Here is an 11,469-nt window from a genome sequence, read left to right as displayed (position 1 = left end):
ACCCCTTGATGGAGACAACCTATGGATTTTTTTAAGTACCAGCCACAGTACATGGCCGATTATCTGAATAGAGCAGGGTTTACTGTCTGGACTGTTTGGGAGCAAGAGAGGAGGATGCTGTTAGAATAAGACAGGGAGCTCATAGAGTTCTTAAGCAGAACCCAGTTGCCTTCTCTGCTGCCTAGGGACACTCTTTATGGAAAGAACTAACTCTGTCTATCTATAGTACAAAATTAACCCTGGTGAACAAGTGCACTACTATGATTTTACTAGCCTCTACCCTTTTGTAAACTAAACAAAAGAATATCCTGTTGGACACCCTGAGATCATCCATGACAATTTTGGTCCCCTGTTGAGCTATTTTGGATTGGCAAGGGTAAAATTTCACCCTCCAAGGGGTCTTTTTTTTCTTCCTGGGCTGCCCATCACAATGAATAGGAAACTTATTTTCCCACTGTTACATCTGCACAGAAACAAGATGGCAAAATTGCACGCACAGTGGTGAGGAGAGGCCCTTCTTGGGCACTTTGGTCATTTTGTACTAAATCATCAGAATACAATTTTAAAATGTGTTCAGATGATACCCCCTTGTTACAGTGGTGCAGGAAAAACATAGCCATCACTGTTGTCTGTGGGTATCACTACTATAATTGTTTCATCTGAAAAGCATTGCTGGTAGCATTCTTGCTTAAAAAGCACATACTACTTAGAGGAAACAGAACACTGTTTTGGGGGTGACTGTACCACTAGGCTCAAGGGCCTTCAGGACAGCTGAGCCTTAGGGACCCAGTGAAAGAGGAACATATCTAAGAAAGTCTCTTTGGTGTAAGGGTCTGTGGATAAAACCCAGGAGAGCTGTTTTCTGTCCATCTTCACATGTAGTCAAGCAGGACGTTTCTCCATTGGTTTACCTCTGTAATGTCAAAGACCCCATACATGATCATGTTGACAGTGGTGGGCAAAGCATATTTCTGCTGTCAGGTTCTGGTTTTAATCGGGGAATAATGTTTATGGTCAGGAGACAGGTCAAAGGCAAATAAGGGTTACCCCTGGGCAAACTCCTCATGGTTGATCAATGGGGAATGGTCTTTCATATGATTACTGGCCTTCTGTACCAGATGCATATATTCTCTCATGCAATTACCATTCTCAAAATCTGGTTGTAGTGGTTTTGCTGGGATTTGTTCTCCATCAATGTACAGGGCAACAAAATTAATATCATAATGTTTTAAGTTGAAGGGGTTCTTAGCAAAGTTCCTGCTAAAGGCATTGTTATCTACAAACCTGATGATGATGAGCTTGGGCAGCTGTCCCAAAAACAGATTCTTCTGACTACTGACCTGGCTGCTAGCTGGGATGCTAGACACTTTCATATTCATGTGGTCTATAGGGTATTTAGCATTGGCCATAAGCAAGGTCTTAGCATGGCTCACTCAAAGTGAGGCATATGTAATTTGTAGTTTACACCATCTAACTGCAGAGTGATATCCAACTGCCTGAAAATAGATGTCAGAAGGTAATTCATCAGGCCCACTGTGGCCCCATCATCAAGATTGCTTCTATCACGTTTTATTGTCTTGCAACAGAGGTACAGCAGCATGTTGTTCAAATCCATATAATCTTCACTACTCCCGGCAATGAAAAAATCAAGGGGGGGGACAGACTCCATAGTAGCTGATAGCGGGGGGATCTCAATGCTGGTCTGTGTAGGGGCTATTTGAAACTCATCCAGTTCAGACTTGTACGCTTTTCAGACCCACAGTGAACAAAAGCCGTGTTGGTTAAAATTTATATTTCTTTTTATTCCAGGACAGCACCCCTTCTCTCTCCCAGGCAGCTGCTTCTTGGTCTTGCCTGACCTGCTGATTTACTCTTTCTTTTAGGGGGTTGGGGCAGGCCTGTATGTCAAGGGCATGACAGATCTCTCTTTCTTTTAAGGCTCTCTTTAATATACATAAGGCAAGACCCCTCCTGCTGTGCTGACTTGCCCACCTTATCTAGAACAACTTGGGAGATGTGGCCGATCACATCTTTGGCTATGTTTTGAGTGTGTTATTTAACATGGGGCTTAATAATCCCTAGACCTCTTCTCAAAAGCAGGATGGCTTTTCTAAAGAGGTTGTGGAATGCGCCCTCTACAACGGCCCTGTACATCATGGGCACCCCCTTTTAACCAGGGAGACCATACCCTCCCTGGGCATTGTAATAGTTTCTGTACAAGGTAGGTTCCCCATAATCTTTTACCATCACCATTGTGCTTTTTCTTATTTTAAAACCCCAAAATTCTCTGGGGGTGCAGGTGAAGCTTCATGATCACCTTGCCAAAGCAAAATGAGACATGTCTGTTCTGATCTATCTTTATTTCAATGCTGATTGTGTTGATGTAGTGCTGACATCAGTGGGGGGACATAATGTGGCTTGTTATAGTGACAATCTCATTTTTCTTCCATAGATACCCTCTCAATGTAGTGAGGGAACTGAAAAGTCCCTGACAAGCTGATGTCCTACGATTTCTGTGTAGAGATGCAATGAATTGAATTTTCCAGTAATATCGGCCATAAAGGGTTTGTTTGATTTATTTATTTTTTTTAACAGTGGACCTGGGTAGCAATCCCAAATTATAGGCTAGCTCACTACTGGTAGAAAAAGCATAAGAGCTATCACTGGCTTTGTCTCAATTTTCTGTTCACTTGATCACAGATCATAACTAATTCAGGTGGGGTAGGGTAGCTGGCAATAATATTGTTTATAAGATCCAGCAACTCTGATGGATGGATGAATAATACCTCTGATGCAGGACATACTCCCATTTTTTAGTCCCAGAAATTATTTTAAAAGGGGTGTCTTCATTGAATGTATTCCAGCTGTGCGCATATTGCATTTCTGATAACCCTATCTCCCAATTCCCCAGGAGATCCAGAGGCTTAAGTAGCTGTGTAGTAAAGTTTGAGCTGGTGTTCTGCTGGAAAATCCTTTCCCAGCATTGCTGGGTAAAGTGGTGTAAGAACTGTTATCACTTACCTTGCCCGTCCAGCGGAGGTAATGACTTTTCTTTAAATGTTACAGACTTGGGAAGCTTCTACTGAGCTGTGGCAGGCAAGATTCTTTGGGTAGATGTGATTGTGTCTTATTAGACCAACTAAATAGTTGGAAAAAGTTCTTTGCAAGCTTTTGGGTGCAAACACCCTTCTTCAGACATTAGGAGACTGCTGTTCTGAGATCTCCAAGGTAGAAAAGACACTAGGGCAAACTTTTGCAGTTTGCAGCTAAGGTGAACTTAAACAGTTTGCTTAAAGGCTTTTTTAAAAATTCTTTTCCCCGGCCAGTCTAGTTTTTGAGGCACACAAGCTGCTGAGAAAATGCTTTTAAAGGCTTTGAATATTTCCCCTGCTGACTTGTCTTTTGGTTCCAAAGCCCAGGCATGCTTGGATAATATGTCTACTGCTGTTAAGATGTACTTAAAGCCTCTGTTGTCTTTGAAAAACTGTTGCATATCCACCAAATATGCCTGCCATTGCATAGCCACATCTGAAACAACAGTCCTGTTTCTTTTACAATGTCTTCTGACCAACTTGTGTAGGGTGTAAGCATCCTGATCTGAAAACCATACAGTCGCCTGGCTTTTGGTCAGATTCTTATTCTGACTTTTGGCCACTACAAAAAGTGAATTCATCCTGCCGAAACTCCCTGCTGCCCCAGGAGTGTAATACATTTCCTTTAACAAAGTCTCCCATGTATACATGACTGATAACCGTGGTACCCTCCTTGCTAACACATGCATGGTGGATTCAAATGCCAGACCACAAATTTAAACAGTGGTAAAAGAAGGTTTTATTTATCAAGTAATGAAATGCAGCATGTACAGGAGTATTCCTGAACTCATGTCCTGAACTCTTCTCTTTTAGACACAGAAAAACCTTCTCTGAATAGGGGTGCTCTATGACCTCCTGTGGGTCCATATGTCTCTTCAGTGACCTTCAGAGGTTCATGCCCCTGTTCCATAACTTCCGTAAGTTTTTTACCCCTGCTTCATGGGCTCTGGGGGCTCAGATAAACTGATACAACCATCTTCAGTCTTGTCTTGTACTCCTCTCTTTTATATGCAAACAAAACCAGTTCACGCAAGAGACCTTTATTCTCACAAGTCTACTAAAGTGCATGTTTTGAAACCTCTATAAAGGCATCATCTACCTGCAAAGAGATTATATAGTTAATACAAAACCACCCTGTTACACTAGAAAGCCACTCCCTCTCAAAAATCTAGATTAGTTACCTCAGTAGTGCCTTTGGGATTTAACTTGTCCATCATTTCCATGCTCTGTGCTGGTAGCTCTGATGTAGACTGTTAGGGGTCTGCCATGGTCTCTGAACCTGTTTTAGGGCTCTGGGAATCTATCTCAACCACCTGAGATCTCATCCAAAGTGCTTCTGACAGATGTTTGAACAGTGTCTGAGGCTTCCACAGTGTAAAAATCCATATTTGCTTTTGTCTGCATTAGTGTGCATTAGTGTAGCTTCAGAAAACATGAAGCCTGGTTTGGAGGGTTTCCTAACAGGATTTGGAAAAGAGGCAGGCCAGGGACTTGTAGCCTAGGTCCCATACTTGCTCTGATTTTGGTTTGGTGCTGTTCCTGAAACACCCCCTACTGATTGGTTGAGGGTGGCAGGGCATGTTTTTAGAGGGGTCACAACCCCTTGATACCTGATAGCCCATCAAGGGGCTGACCTTCTGATGTCACGGGGTATATGATGGGGCAGTAGGGGATTCTGGCACCAACATGGCAGCCCTGGGGGTAGGACTTCTGATGTCACAGACCATGTGATGGGGCAGGACTTTTGGTTCCAGGATGGTGGCCAAGAGGGCAGGGTGTCTGTCAGGGTGTGGGGCTTAATGTTTGACAAGAAGTGTACCCATTATACTACTTCTGCACCTTATATAGAATAGTAGGACTGGAAGGGACCTGTAAGATGCTCAAGTCTGGTCCTCTGCTGTGGGCAGGAGGTAATTGGGCTCGAACAAGCTCAATGGGGTGCTTGTCCAGCCTTCTCTTGAACACTGCCAGGGATGGTGAGTGCACCACCTCCGCTGGTAGTATTCCAAATTTTAGTTAGAAAAGAAAATTTTCCTTATGTCTAGACTAAACTTTTCCTCAAGTAGCTTTTGGCCATTGGACCTTGCCCTCCCAAGTGGTGCCTTTCTGAAGAGTTGTTCCCCTGGATCCTGGTGTTCACCCCAACATACTTGTAGATGGCTATCAAGTCACCCCTCAGTCTTCTTTTATTCAGACTGAACAAATCCAGATCCCAGAGTCTCTTCTCATAGAGCCTATCCCCCAGGCCCTTTATCATTCAGGTGGCTCTTCTTGGCACCCTTTTGAGCTTATCCACATCCTTCTTGAAGTGCAGTACCTGGAACTGGACACAGTCCTCCAGCTGTGGTCTTACCAACACTGAACAGAGGGGGAGGAGCACCTCTGGATCTATTGGCAACGCATTGGCTGATGCATGTCAGAGTTCTTTCTATTTGCCCTGTTGGTGACTTCATCACACTGACAGCTCATATTCATCCTCTGGTCAATTTAACACCCTCAGGTCCCTTTCGGATGCAGTGCTAGCCAGTAGACCACCACCCATTATATAGATATGGTGTAGGTTCTTCCTACTGAGATGAAGGACCCAGCACTTGTCCCTATTGAACCTCATCTGATTTGTGTTTTGCCCATAGGACCAGCCTGTCAGGGTCATCCTAGATCCTTGCCTTGTCTTCAGATGTGCCTACAGCTTGGTGTCATCCGCAAACTTAATAATTGTGCTTTCCACTCCCTCATTCAGGTTATTGATAAAGATATTAAAGAGCATGGGCCCAAGCAATGGTCCCTGGAGGACACCACTGGAGACAGCCCTCCAGGATGAGGCCACCCCATCAATCACAACTCGCTGGGATCAGCTGCTGAGCCAGTTGCCAACCCACCTCACTGTAGCCTGGTCTTAGCCAGTAGCCTTCAACTTGGTTGAAAGAATTTCATGGGAATTGTACTATATGAAAAAATATGAGGACTTAATGAAGTCTTCTCTTCCCCTTTTTAATCTGCAAATACTGGGAAATCTTGATGTAGTAGCAGCACATTTGCTTTATCAGTACAAGTTATTTTATTTGAAACCATATTGAAAAATGAAAAAAAAAATCAGGTCATGAACATGTCAACATGTCAATCACATTGTAAAACTGAAACTTTTTATAACACATAAGGATTGGTGGGGGGGGAGGATGGACAGATTTGGCAGAACCATGTGAAAATGACCTTTGCCACATGAACAGTGGACTGCTCCATTGTGTTTAACATGGGGCTATATCAGAAATGCATTAAAATGGGAGCTGGGGCAAAATATAGCATTCTGCTTGTTAAGCAATATATTTATGCTCCATAGTCTGCCTGCCTCAGCTTCTTGCTTTCTATGTGGTACATTAGATCTTGAGTGTTAAATTGCCTGTGAGCTCTGAGAAATTCTCTCTCTGCATGCACTGCTCCTACACTTGTGACTAAGCTGAGCCTCCCTCAGTTTAAAAGAAAGTGATTTGTTTTTTGATGTCCTTGGTTGACAGGCTGGAAGTCCTGTTTTTCTGTTCAGCAGTGGAAATACATGTCAATCATTTGTTCTTGCAATTCTATTGGCTGTTCCTAGAGGTTGGGCAGTCCACAGCCAAGTTTCTGAGCCAGCCACCCAGGGAGGGAGGGAGGTGGAGGATCCCAATTGCCCCACCCCTCACAGCTGATTGGCCAGGAGGTAGCAGCCCTGCCTCTCACTGCTGAGAGGTCTGGTGGTCCTGCCACTCACCAAGTGGCTGCCCTGTATTCTAGGGATGCATCAGTGGCCACCCTATTTAACACAGTTGGTCAGAAATGGCCTTTATCTTGATCTTCAGAGGACACTACAAAGCCCATCTTTTTGTATTGTTGTAAAATACTCAACACAAGTATTTACTGTAAAATACCCAACCATTTGCTGTAAAATACCCAAGATGAGTAAGAACTGAAAGTGCCCTAACAGTAATAAAAGGCCCAGTTCCATGCATTTGCTTAGCATTATACCTTGTGAGTCGTAATGATGACCACAATGGGAGTTGCACCTATAGTGTGTAAAGTTAAGCATGTACAGGCATCTTTTGCAAGATTGAAATCTATATTTGCAGTCTACAGAGTACTACCTAAAGATTCCAGAAGAAAAATAAAAGCCTACTATTGCATGATCGTTTCCAGAGAAGCTCCTTAAGGCTAGAGATGGATGACAGTTCCTTGCAGTGACCCTACTCATAGCCTGCATGCATCCACCAGTAGGAACTAAAAAATGTAGGGTGTGTCTACCTGTGCAAATGGTCTAGGGTGGGTTTACCCTAGAGTAATTTACTTTAGAGTAAACCCACCCTGGGCAGGCATCTACATGTATGGAGAAGTAGAAGCAGATTTGCTACTCATGGCAGCAGTCTGTTTCCACCTCTACTGGCCTCGTACCACCCCCCTTCATCAGCCCAGGGGCTGGCAGGGGGCCAGGGGACAGTTGTCTCCTGGTGAGGGCTGGGAGATTACTCCTTGCCCCTGGGAGCTTCTTGCTGCTGGGGCAAGCTCCACCACCAGATCCTGAGTGAAGATAATATCTCCCTACCCTGCAGCAGGGAGCTCCCAGTCCCTGCTCCAGGATCACCATTGTGGAGTGGGGGCTGGGAAATGATTATTTCCAGCCCCAGCTCTGCAATCCTGGAGCAGGGGCTGGGAGATTTTTATCTTATAAATATCTCCTAGCCCCAACTCTGGAATTGCAGAGCTGGCACTCGGAGATAAGAATTTCCAAGCCTCCATTTCATGATCACCATTGTGAAGCGGGGCCTGGGAGCTCCCTGCTCCCAGGGCAGGGGGACATTATCCCTGCCCAGCTCCAGGGGCAGAGCCTGCCCCAGCAGCAGGCAGCTCCCAGGGACAGGAAGCAATCTCCTACCCCCTGCTGCCCAGCTGCCCATGCAGATATTTGCTCCCAGTCAGCCATCTACATGTGCTATACTGTGCAGTAATTTCTCTCAAGTAAATTTGCTGCTTGTTTTTACAGATAGCAAATTTACTTGCAGTTAGAGCAAATTACTGCGCAGTACGCATCTGCACATGTAGACCATGACACTGTAGTAATTTGCTTCAATGTCAAGTAAAGCGTCTTGTGTAGATGCATCCATAATGTAGTAGGGGATGGGATGTTGGATCAGAGACCATCATGATAATATAGGGATCTATGAGCTGAGAAGAAGAAATAGAAGGCAGCTGAAACAGTGAAAATGCTAATGCCTGGATGCGCTATGGATATTATGCATAATGGACTATTGACTTCCAAAAAGCCTTTGATCTAGTATCCCATGATGTTCTCGCAAGAAAATTGGAGGATGGCGGGCTTAACTGCGAGACAGTTAGGTGGGTACAAAGCTGGCTGTGGGGCAGCCTCAGAGAGTCCTAATGAATGGATCTGTCTCATCCTGGCAAGAAGTGGCCAGTGGTGTCCCACAGGGGGCAATGCTTTGTCCAGTACTTTTCAACATCTTTATCAATGATTTGGATGTGGGGGTGAAGAGCTTACTGGCCAAGTTCACAGATGACACCAAGTTATTGGGGAAGTGTGGTCACACTTGAAGATAGGCATAGGCTACAGATACAGGTGGATCTAGACAGGTTAGCATGTTGGGCGAGTTGGAACCAGATGAAGTTCAACATTGAGAAATGTAAAGTGCTCCACCTGGGGATGAATGACCCCCTACGTCCCTACAGGCTTGGTATGGCACCAAACTGATCAGCACCACAAACGAAAGGGACCTGGGGTAATAACTGACCACAGTATGAATGTGAACCAGCAATGTGACACTGTTACCCGCAGGGCAAATACTACTCTGGCATGCATCAACTGATGCATCTCCAGCACAACCAAGGAAGTGATTCTTCTGCTCTACTCAGAGTTGGTGAGACCCTAACTAGAGTACTGTGTCCAGTTATAGGTGCCACACTTTAACAAGGGCATGGTAAAACTTTAAAGAGTCCAGAGAAAGGCCACCTGTATGATTAGAGACTTGCATAGCAAGCCATACGAGGAAAGGCTGAGGGACCTGGGACTCTTCAGCCTGAAAAAGAGAAGGCTGAGAGGGGACTCAGAAACAGAGGAGTATATCAGGGGCTTGGTGAACAACTGTTCAGCAGGGCACCCTTGGGTGAAAACCAGGAATAATGACCGCGAACTCCTGAAAGACCATTTCAGGCTCAACATTAAGAAAAACTTATTCATGGTTCGAGTGTCTAGACCATAGGTGATGCATAGGGGGAATACAGGGGAGGGGCACATGCCACCCCTGAGCTTGGCCACTGCTGAAGCTGCTGGTGGCTTCTGCAGGCAGTCGCTGCCTGCATACCCTCACCCCCTGCCGACATGACCGGTGGTGTCTGCAGGCAGTCCCCGCCCATCACCCCCTTCCCCGCCACTAACGCCGTCAGTTGTGGCTGCGGGTGGTCCTTGCTTGCCCTCCCCCCACTCCACCACTGACACTGCTGGTGGTCTTTGCTCGCTGCTATGGTGCCCCTCCAGTCTCAGGAGGCATTAGTCGTTTATGGTACAAACTCTGAAAAAAGCTCCCTCCAGAAGTGGTGCAATCATTTACCCTGGAAATCTTCAAGAGGAGACTGGACAGTCCCATTGCTGTGGTCACCTGACCCCAGCTGTCTCTTCTGCTTGGTGCAGGGGGCTGGACCTGATGATCTTCTGAGGTCCCTTCCAGCCTTACAATCTATGAATCTATGATGTGGTACTCTAGAAGGAAGACGGGGAGAAATGGTGCCAGCCTGACACATCAAACATTATCCTAGGAGGTCCAGAACAAATTTCATCAAGAATAGACAAGGGAAGTTTCATTCTTTTATTAGAAAGGAAAGATAAGTGTGCATGAAGTTTCTAATTAGGTCTGAACTCAGAGAATACAATGAAATGATAAAACAATGGGGATAAAAGGGATTCAAGAAAGATGGGTTATTTGGGAGCTGATCTGCTGTAGTCAGCCATCATGGGACAGCTAGTATCTCCCTCACCAGCCTAACTGTTTAGTAATCTGATCAAATGCTAGTAATTGTAATTACAGTGTGGCTATGATCATTAGTAAGTATTTTAACACTGCTATTTAATGTATAGCTAGTATGTTGTTACGGTATTTTTATTTTGTTTAAACTAGCCATACAAATGCTATTGGACTTTAGATTTAATAAACACATTTTATCTGAATTGCTGACTGAGTCATTTGAATTCCAACACCACATCAGGCTTTCCAGACTCTACTTCCTCGCTTGGCTGCAACTGAGAAGGGCAGTATCTGCCCTATAGCCTGCATACACTGAATTCTCTGAGCACTTTTATGTTTAAAAAATCAATGACACTGAAATTTGCACAAGAATCTTCTCCTAGGTCAGTGGCTCTCAACCTTTCAGACCCAAGGCTCCCCTCATTAGATTCAAGATGCCCCTCAGCTTTTAGCTTTCATTCATTTCTTGCCTATGGAAAAATAATAGAACAATTCCTCTATTGCAAAGAACTCAGAAAAATCACAACAGGTGAGTCCAGATGAGCATGCAAATGCATTTCCCTACAAACAAGAAACAGTGGTACATATCTGTGCTGCTGCTAACTGTCTCCAGGGAAAATACCTGCCTGCGCGCTCTGTTGCGGGGCAGTTTTCCCAGTTGGGGTAGGGGGGGCTGGGGCCAGCACCTGGGCTGGCCCCAGCAGCCTTACCCGGGATCCTTGGGGCCTCCTGGGGCTGCAGCAGCAGCGATCCAAGTGCGCAGAGCCTGGACGGCAGCCAGAGCATGACTTTGGCCGACCTGGCTACTGTTTTGGGGGTACATACTCCTGCCATGGGTACCATACTGGTCTTTTCCACCATGTTTTTTTTTTTCATACCAGGATTTCCAGGTATTTAATTTTGGCTCTCTGCTGCAAATATGCAGCATGGAGAACCAAATCATGTGCATGAGGTGTGTTTTGTTGGCACCTCAAAAGCCTTTGAGGCACTGTAAAGTGCACGTTCACACTCATGCAGATATGCCCAACAAATCAAGACGTTTTTGACACTATGAGTTCCTATTTTGAAATCTCTGGTTTATCTTGTGAATTACATGTAGATGTTTGCACCCCAACCATGCTAATATTGCAGAACATCCACAAAAGAATCTCACAGCACCTTGCTGTGTCACCGTGGCTGAGAATCACTGCCCTAGACTCTCTCTTTCCTTTTTAATCAACATGCTCCCAAAAGTGTCTCCAGCACAGTTCTAGGCTAGGAGACCAAAAATACATTCTTTTTTACTACAGCTGCTTCATTAATTCAGTTATCTGACTCTGCAGTCAACACTTTCCCTTTACTCCTGCTGGCGAACTGTGACGGTCTACATTAGGACT

The sequence above is a fragment of the Gavialis gangeticus genome, unplaced genomic scaffold (assembly GCF_001723915.1).
Source record: "Gavialis gangeticus isolate Ggan-Ray unplaced genomic scaffold, GavGan_comp1, whole genome shotgun sequence".
Lineage (NCBI taxonomy): Eukaryota > Metazoa > Chordata > Crocodylia > Gavialidae > Gavialis > Gavialis gangeticus.
This window is presented reverse-complemented; position numbering follows the sequence as displayed.